The sequence below is a fragment of the Chenopodium album genome, chromosome 2, assembly GCF_948465745.1.
Source record: "Chenopodium album chromosome 2, dcCheAlbu1.1, whole genome shotgun sequence".
NCBI lineage: Eukaryota > Viridiplantae > Streptophyta > Magnoliopsida > Caryophyllales > Amaranthaceae > Chenopodium > Chenopodium album.
The window spans coordinates 43,112,413-43,123,158 of NC_137835.1; positions in this window are offsets into that span (position 1 = coordinate 43,112,413).

Sequence of the window (10,746 nt, forward strand, 5' to 3'; positions counted from 1 at the left end):
CTGCCGTGCCATGGCAGAATCTGCCGTGTCACGGTGCAGTACACCGTCTAACGGTGTGCAGTACCGTGGCACGGGAATCTCTGCCGTGTCACGGCAATCCTAAAATTAGTCCGGTGGCTTGTTTTCTCTTCTCACAGTCAACTTCTTTCGATTTTTCTGAAAAAACGTGTGTGTTCTACATGTGTCTTAGCCCCGGGGGATTTAAGCTCTATCAACCCAAAAACGCTCATGGAAATAAGGGTTCATCCGAGTTATTAAATCCACCCAAACCATGGAGTCGAGTTCGATTTCATCACGAACTCGCGAAGCCGCCCGTTGGCATACACCCTCAAGGGAGGCTGCCTTGCTAACACGTCCAAACTCTTAACCATGGTACCCTTTTGACACCCAAAGCTTGACCAATAGTTGAACATAGATCTTGACCCTAGGTTGCGAACTTTTTTTACATCATAGTGACTAAATGCTACATGGTTTGTTTGGTACTAACTCTCATGTGTTTACTTTTTTTGTTTAACCCATGACCGAGGGTTTTTATTTCCACATAGTAATTAGTACGGACCTAAAATCGACTAAAATCTGGAAAAACTCACAAAAAAGACCTGGAACTGAGCACCGTGTCACGGCAAGTCCTGCCGCGCCACGATGAACAGTGTCGTGACACAGCGCTTTCTACCGTCTGACGGTAGACTGCACCGTGTCACGACAGTCAGCACCGTGACATGGTGCCCAGGAAAAGTGTCCCGTCAGTGTTTTTTTGGTTTTTGTGCGTACGCATGTGGTTTATGTGTTCAATTTGGTGTCATGTCTAGCTGTACGGTCATAACACGCGTCCATAACCTCATTTAATCACTCACATGTCGTGTTCACACACTTTTTTCGTTAGTCGTGCACCATTTCATGACCATATTTTAGGGTAGTCTTATTTTTTTTTGTGTGTCATTTTTTTTTCAGAGTAAGTCGGATGGTATCCTCCCATATTTTTTTTAAAACAAAAAAATAAATAGAATTTCAAAATTATAGAATTTTTTTTTTTAATTTTTCTTGATGGGTTAAGGTTAAGTTTGGACATTAAAGGTGTGTTTGTTTCGGTGTCACAACACTTGGTCAAGAAGCAGGGGTAGATTGTTACGGTTCGAGTCAATACCTCAACAACCTCTTATACCAAAGAGGCGTACAAGGAAACCACCACAATCATCTCCACAAGATCCATCTCCAGTCTACTTTCAACCAATGGCTACTAAGGAAGATATCGAGAACATCAACAGGACAATTGAAATGTTATCTAACATGATGCAAACGCTCACCACTAGAGTCAACACGGTAGAGCAAGACAATCAGAACAGTTTCACTGCCGCTGCAATGGACAAGATTAAGGAACAGATGAGTAAGATTTCTGAAGAATTCACTTATGTAGAGCAACTTGTCGCCTCTTCGCTCATAAGGGACAAGCTTCCTGAAAAGTTTTCCACTGCTGGCATTCCCAAATTCAAGCCTACTGATAATCCGCTCTTCCATTTGAAGGCCTTTTCTGCGACCATGGCTCTTAAGGGAGTATATGTGACACTCTTCCCTACGGTGTTCCCTCTTTCCTTAGAGCACGCCTGTCAACAATGGTTCTACTCTTTGGAATCCAAACATGTTGCGACCTTGGAGGATGTTGCCGAAAGCTTCATGAATCGTTACAAGTGTAACATTCAGGACAAGACTTCTGAATGTGAACTCTCCATTCTCAAACAGAAAGAGAATGAAGGCTTCACCACTTACTTAAGCAGATGGAGGGAAACAACTGCGCTCTTGGTGGATTCCCCCAAGGAAAAAGAGATAGTTCGCTTGTTCATTGCCAATTTGACTCATAAGTACAAGTAACACTTGAAGTTTTTGCCTTTGAGTACCTTCGAAGCTGTATACGATATTGGAATCAATATTGAGGATGAACTGATGAAGACTGCTGGTAGCAACAATAATAACAGCACTTGGAAAACACAAGAAGAATGACACTCCTTCTTCTTCGTCTTCCAAGCCCAATAATGCTACCATTAATATCAATATCAATGATGTGCTGGCTCTTAATGCCCCTCCTCAAAGATTCCAAAGGCAAAGGAGGGTTTACACGCCTTTAGGAATGACTTATGACGCTGCTTTTGACCGTTTGCATGGTCAAGGATTGATTATGCCAACCGGACCGTTTCCAAAACCTCGACCAGAGAATAGAACCGCTAGCTATGACCCCAATGCTTATTGCAAGTTTCATCAAGGAAAGGGTCATAATACTGAGAAGTGTTGGAGGTTGAAGGTGCGATCCACGACCTAATTGATGCTAATCAACTTCCTGTCCCTCCAGGGGGCAAGAAGCCTAACATTCAAACATGTCCTCTTTCTGATGCTTTGACTATCATGGGAGATGAAGTCTCCTTTGATCCGTCAATACTCATTCAACCTGTGAATGAAGCTTTGCCGGAAGTGGTATTTGTCTCGAGCTATGAAGAAGTGAATGGAATTTGGGATAGTGACGATGAAGACGTCTATCTCAAGGATATAACCTGTTCATCTCTTGGCACAAGTGAAGGTGTTTGGGGAGACCTTGAGGTTAAAGTTCTCATTAGAAGTGGACGGTTGCAACAACCTAGTCCACCTCCACTTCCACCGCAATCACAACCAATAGTTGACCCCATCGACCCTGTGAACAACGATGTGGTCAAACAATTACAAAAGATCAAGGTGGAAATGAATGTATGGAAGCTTTTGGCCACCTCTCACGAGCATCGAAAGGTTGTGATGAATGCGCTGGTGAAAATAGGAGTTGATGATGATATGACTCCTTAAGGACTGGTCAACTTTCTCACTACTGAATTGCCAAGTACTAGCAATTTGATTTCTTTTTCTGACAAGGATCTGCCCCCGGAAGGGGACCAACATAACAAGGCCTTACACCTCCCTGTGGTGTGTAGGAAGATGAATGTTCCTATGAGCCTGGTTGATAATGGCTCTGCAATCAATGTATGCCCACTCCACACTGCAAAGAAGTTGGGCATAAAGAATAAGAACTGACTCCCTCTACTCAAGGGATCCGCGCTTATGATAATACTCGCCGTTAAGCCGTGGGTACTATCACACTAAACATAACTACTGGGGCCATTGAACGTCGCACCAAGTTTCAGGTGGTGGACATTAAGGCCTCTTTCAATCTGTTGTTAGGACGTCCTTGGCTTCATGAGCTAAAGGCGATCCCATCATCGTTGCACCAGAAAGTGAAAGCCATAGTTGGAGGGGTTCCAAATTACCATTGATGCCTCTCCCATGCGCATTCAAGTTATCGACACTCCTATCGTCCATGTCGAACATGACGAAGAAGATGAAGATCTTTGGGGGTTTTCACTCGATGATGTTCTCATGATCGAAGAAGAGGAGAAGTGTCATCTCGACTTCGATCCCTATTCAAACACCAATATTAATGCCATTATGAAGAATCAAGGGCATTTCCCCGGAATGACCCTCGGACTCAAAAAGAAAATGGCTGAACTTTGGGGCCATCCTGGTGCACTCAAGAAAGATACCTTTGGCTTGGGATTCAAGCCAACAAAATAAGATGTGAAACAAGCCCTCTTGAAAATGAAGGCTCGCAATAACGCTCGAATTATGAAGATGGAAATGGCCATGGATCCATATCCATTCACCCTCAATGGCCAGTACATCAAAGAAGGGGAAGACTTCCCATGCTATGAATTCCCTGAGCCTTTCGTCCACGATGGGAAGCGTGAACCAGGATTTGAGATGTTCCTCAATTGTGACTTTGTCGATGAAGGCGAAGAACTCTTCACAACTGAGAAACCAGCTAGTCCAAGCTCTGATGATCTAAACATTAACCTTCTTTTAGGACTAGAAAAGAATGAATCCAAGCCTACCTACAATGATGATTCCGAGCTCATTCAAGCTGTTATATCAAACAAGGATTTTGACCCCTCCGAGTTAATCGTCCAGGCTGATGATATTTCAAAGGGATGGCGCAAGACATGTAGGATCACTACGCCAAACGGATAGAAGTTGGAAATAACCGCTGGCGAAGGTCCTATGTTTGATGAGTCTGAGTCATCCGGGTCCGAGTCCGAGTCTGAGTCTAAGTCTGTAGATGAGTCCCTAGGTTCTGAGGCCGACCCTCTTTCTGCTATAAAGTCCATCCTTAGTCTCTTGTTGAGTCTTCTCTTTCCGGTGAGGTCACAGCTGACCTTGCCCTTTTTGATGTATTGACCGATGAATTCAATAAAATGAGTACCTTTGCTTACGATGCGTGTCATTCCCCTAACCCTGATCAATATTTCTTTGCTAACGATAAAAATGACAAAGAAATAATAAAAGCAATGGAAGAATATGAAAATAAAACGAAAGTTATCGAAGATACAGAAACAGTTTATATTTCTAATGATACGGCTATTAAAGAAGTAAAAATTGGATTAACACAAAGTCAAGATGAACGCAAAGAGCTAATTAACTTGCTTAGTGAATTTGTTGATGTATTTGCTTGGTCATACCAAGATATGCCAGGAATTGACAGGGATATAGCTCAGCATACGATACCACTCATTCCAGGTATGAAGCCTGTCAAACAAAAGCCGCGCCGTATGAAACCGGATGTGGCTCTTAAAATCAAAGAAGAAATCAGAAAGCAATTGGCCGCAAGTTTCATCAAAGTATCCAAGTATCCAGAGTGGATAGAAAACGTGGTTCCAGTTCCAAAGAAGGATGGAAGGGTTAGAATGTGTGTTGATTACAAGGACCTCCAGTTCCAAAGAAGGATGTAAGGGTTAGAATGTGTGTTGATTACAGGGACCTCAATAAGGCAAGCCCAAAAGATGGGTTCCCTCTACCTCACATTGACATTCCGGTCGATAACACAGCAAACCATGCACTCCTATCGTTCATGGACGTCTACGCCGGATATAATCAAGTATTAATGGCCGAAGAAGATATGGAGAAAACCACATTCATCACACAATGGGGTACGTATTGCTATACGGTAATGCCATTCGGGTTGAAAAACGCGGGTGCCACCTACCAAAGAGCAGCCACGGCATTGTTACATGATATGATGCACAAAGAGGTGGAGGTCTATGTTGACGATATGATCGTCAAGTCAAAAGATCACCCAGACCACATCATTGCACTTCGCAAGTTCTTTGAAAGACTCCGCAAATACAACATGAGATTAAATCCAGCAAAGTGTGCATTTGGAGTCACATCAGGCAAGCTACTTGGATATGTGATCAGTTCTCGAGGGATCGAAATCGATCCCACAAAAGTCAAAGCGATCATGGCCATGCCACCGCCTAAGAATGAGAAGGAAATTCGAGGCTTCATTGGAAGGCTGCAGTATATAAGTAGGTTCATATCAAAACTCACAGCGATATGTGAACCTATATTCAAGAAGCTTAAGAAAAATGTCCCAGTCACATGGGATGACGATTGCCAAAAAGCTTTCGACAAAATCAAAGAGTACCTGGCAAACCCACCCGTGCTAGCGCCAGCAATACCTAACTTTCCTCTTCGACTCTACCTTACGGTCACAAGAGAAACGATGGGGGCAATGCTAGCACAAGAGATCGAAAGCAAGGAGAATGCAATTTACTACTTGAGCAAGAAGCTTCAAGGATACGAGACACGATACACACCACTTGAAAAGTTGTGTCTCGCACTTGTGTGGGCCGCACAGAAACTAAGACATTACATGCTCACTCATACAGTCCATGTCGTGTCCAAGATGGATCCTCTCAAATACTTGTTCGAAAAAGAAACACTCAATGGCAGATTATCAAGGTGGATAGTCAATCTTGCTCATTATCAAAGGTTCTGCGGTTTCTGACTTATTAGTAGATTTTCCGCTAGAAGATGTTGAGAAAGAAGAAGATGAATATGATTTCCCTGACGAAGATTTACTCATGACCAAAGATGATAGCTTGACGCTCTATTTCGATGGAGCTTCAAATCAAAAAGGTTGTAGTGTAGGAGTCTTGCTTGTATCACCCAATGAAGAGCATATCCCAATTTCCATGAAGCTCGACTTTGATGTCACCAACAATGCCGCAGAATATGAAGCATGTATTTTGGGATTAGAAACAGCTGTGGCCTTGGGAATCAAGAAGCTTAGAATCTACGGTGATTCTTCACTAATCATTAACCAGATCTCCAAGAGATGGAAAGTGAGAAGTAAAAGTCTCGCTACGTATCAAGCTCATTTAGAAACTCTCACGGAGCAACTAGATGAAGTGGAATATACGTATTTGCCTAGAGAAGAAAACCAGTTCGCCGACGCACTAGCTAAATTAGCATCAATGGTGCGAATTCCAACGGATACAATCAAAATGCCGTTGACCATAGAAAGGAGATATGAACCGGCTTATGTTCACGCACTTAATGATGAACAAGAATTGCAAGAAGAAGATGAAGAGCCATGGTATACAGATATCCTTAACTACGTGACAAGAGGAGAATACCCTCCTAATACTGATAAAAGGGCACGTCGTGCTTTGAGGCTCCTGGCCTCAGAGTATGTGCTCATTAGGGGAGAACTCCACAAAAGGACTGCACTAGGAAGAAATCTCTTATGCATAGCCAAGAAAGAAGCACACAAAACCATGGAAAATCATCATGCCGGCATATGTGGAACGCATATTGTAGGGAATAATTTCAAGCCTTTAAAATCCCACTAGCTTGAACCCCACTGTGATCATACACTAAAGTACGGTGGCGTCCAAAAGGGAAGAAGATAGAGCAAAAGAGTCGCCAACAAGTTTTTAAGGAACTTGTAAACCGTTCACGAGGTGAAGGTTACACCCCTTAACGATCCAAGAGATCGTCAACTCCATAAGGTCATGAACCAAATAAGGGTTCGGGGATGATGGTACAAATCCAACCTAAAAGAGATTGAACCTGCCCTAATAATAGGCCTCTACTTTATTCTGCTCGTATTCATGTGCTCTTTCTGATTAACATACAATCAATAGGATTAACCCTAAACCTGTTTAATCTATGTTGGTTGAATTTAATGCACAAATAAACTATTATTGGCGATCACTTGAATTATAATCACGATTAACCCTAACAAGATTATCAATGATCTTATTAAGCGTGATTGCAAATACCAATTCCCTTTAAACATGCAATAAAAAGGTGTGATCAAGAAATAAATATAAATAATATGCATATTAAGCAACATAATAAATAATCAATATCATAATAACAATAATATCAATCATAATAATCATGTTAAAGCATAGCAAGATCCTAGGCATGATACTAACAAGATTAATAACAAACCCTAGCATGTCACTAAGCAATAAAAATCAAGGTTTTAGCCCTAACATGATACTAACATGAATAAATATTAGGAAGAGAATAAAAGGCATCATAGCAATCATATTTAATATTAAAGTTACCCTAGACATGATACTAGGAATCATAATAACAATATAACCATGATGTCTACATCATAAAATCAATTAAATCAATAAGGTACTTACTTGGATGCCTCGTACCTCTTTCTAATAACAAAATACACACGTTAGTAACTTTAAGGAAAATAATAATCAAAACAATTAAATTAAATAATTGAAAGACAGATTTGGGACCAAACCCTCAGAAATTAAACCCTTCACGTCTAGGACGAAGGCAACTTCGAATATGGCTAGGTGTTTCAAGATCTTGTGAATGCGGAATTTTGTGTTAAAAAGCAAGGTTTAAAAAAGAATACCAAAGAATGAATGACGTTGATGAATGATTTGATTATAGATGAATGCTAATTGATGAATAATTTGTGAATGAAAAGAGTTGATGAATGAAGAAGAGAATTCATGATTCTTGGTGAATGAAAACGGAGTTTTTGATACGATATTTATAGAGAAAATCATCCAAAAAAGATAATTTAACAAAACAGAGTCTGGAGATCGCAAAAACACTTTGGCGCCAGCCCTGGCTAGTTGGCGCCAGGACCAATGGCTAGCGCCAGGCGCCAATGGCTAGCGCCTGGCGCCAATCCTGGTTCCAGGCGTTTTCGAAAATCTGATAAATTTCCTGTATTGGAAGATAAAATAATATAATTCCAATCGAAAATGCTATTTGATCTTGATTAAAACTCTGAAGAGTCATAATTGAATTAGGAATGAAAAGAACCTTCTAGAATGTTCTAGAAGACTAAAACCATTCCTAATTGCATTAGGAATGATAAATTATATTAGGCCCTCCCCTAGATCATTAGGCCGTACATAAAGCTCAAACCGGGCCCAGTTTAGTAAATTGGCCATAACTTCCTCAATATTCATCGGAATTGGGCTTATAATATAGCGTTGGAAAGGTCTTTGCAAACCCCATCCAACTACACCACTATTGGACCCATATCATGGACCAACCAAACTGGATTGGCTGTTTTCTTAAAAATAAAGTTTTCAAAAAAAAAGGGAGAAGAGAAAAGAAATAAAACTTTCCGCAACGCTAGACCTTTCCACACTTCGTTTCATTCGATTATGATTCGACGTGAAAGGCACTCATCACTGTGTTTGGTTTTGGGGAGACACAAATGGGTGTCTACAAAAGCCCCCACTTTGGCTGAGTTTGGAGAAACGCAAGTTTCGAAAACAAAAGTCAAAGTAACGATAGGGACGGAGAATGATTCAGAACGTTCTGCGATCCTAAATCAATCTTGTAACGCCGATACCTGCAAAAATAGCATTAGTTAAACAGATAAAAGAGTTAAAAAACGCGTATCTTGCACCGTCGAGCACACGTCTCTGAAAGTAACCGATTGTTTGCTGCCGCTGTTGTTTTGATGACCCCCTGTAAGCTAGAGAATGCCATCCCGCTGTTTCGATGTTCACTCGTATCTAAACAAAGAGTTCGATTGATATGCCCACGCGTCTCTGAACAAAGAGTTCGATTGATATGCCCACGCGTCTCTGAGCAAAAGAGCTTGAATGAAATGTCCACGCGTCTCTGAACAAAAGAGCTTTGAAAGGAAATGTCCACGCGTCTCTGAACAAAAGAGCTTGAAAGAAATGTCCACGCGTCTCTGAACAAAAGAGCTTTGAAAGGAAATGTCCACGCGTCTCTGAACAAAAGAGCTTGAAAGAAATGTCCACGCGTCTCTGAACAATAGAGCTTCGGTGCTTGAATGTTTGTTGCGATAATGTTCTGAAGAAAAATTTCCGAAGACCAACGTTTGTCGATCTCTAAAGCTCGCCTGAACTTTGCTTTCGCTAAAACCAATATGTCGGTGTCTCCGTGATTAGGCGCTTTAAGCTAAGTGAGACGATCTTTCATCAGGTCGATCACTTATTGCAATTGTAATCAAGCCGACTACTAATCATGTCAAATTGCTTATAAGGGCTAACTGGCGCACCAAGGAACCCAAAATTGCTGTATGAAGTCGAAATCACCTTTCTAAGAGGCTTCGAGCTCTGTCGTTGCTGAAATATTTCTGGTGCCAGGCGCTGGAGTAGGGTCTTCCCTGTTCTGCTGCACCTGTATTTATTTATAGAACTTTGCCAATTTCTTTAATTATCTTAGGGTTGACCTAAGGCTTAATGTTGCTTGACTCAATAACTTAACACGACTCAAGGTATAAACTTGACTCGATGTGATTGACTCGAGGTTGACTCGACTCGAAGTGAAATGACACGTGTGACTCATGACTCGTGTGTGCATTGTAATGTGATCGTGCGACTCGAAAATGCAGAAAAGCAAGAATTTTCCGTCATTTTTGTGGAGGGTACCGACTTTCTCCTGAAAAAGAAAAGACGTGAAAAAGAATCGAAGTTTTGAAGATGCATGTTGAATGAGCTTAGTCAAATGTTGTTTGATACTATCTCTCAAGGTTCAAGGATTAATTCATCCTAGGCTATCTCAACTGTTGACTCCATGATGAAAGCATTTGGGTAACTTAGGCACGGAGGCTAAGCACTTCATACTTCGTGATGCAATGACAATTATGAGTGATTTTGACGAAGCATGCTTCAGAGTTAAGATTTCATGACAAAGGGTTCCTAAGGGAAATATATTTGGTCATGTATGTGTGCTGTGTGTGAAAGTGATTATAAAGTTAGGCCGCAAAGGCTAAGTGTGTGAAAAGATATTATTTATTAAAAGAGTCAAATGGTGGTGACTCTTAAGCTAGGCAAGCTAATGATATAAGGATCAAGCCCCCAAGTCTAGCTCTAAGTAAATAGGGATGAGCATTGGAGATCCCTTGATATGATTATGGTGCAAGTGTGTGAATGTGAATATGAATGCATGTTTATTACGGCCGCACCTCGATGTGAGGTTGCCTACGTATCCGTTAGGAATCAGGCCGAACGTAGCTCTAGCCAAACCTCGCACAAGTGTGTATACCTCAAAAAGGTCTTTTTAAGGGTTGTAACGTGGTTAGGCTAAAGGTTATAGAAGAAGGGGATAAAGGCTCAAGACCCTAGATAAACCCCCAGGGTGTGCAACTTTGCTTTTGAATCTTTGTATTTTCATGCTTGAATTTCTATTCTTTTTTAGCTCTTTTTGCTTTAGCATTTATTTTATTTTTATAAGTGTGGGAAATCCCGATCATGAGGTCTATCACTCACTTGGCATTCATGTTTCTCAGGCACGGTACCGAGCACTCGATAAGAGACGCAATCTGAGATATGTTCTTATCAAAGATATTTTCATATAAAAGACATTGGAACACTTGCCCTTTTGTACACTTGTTTTTGTTTTTTATTATTGCTTATTTTT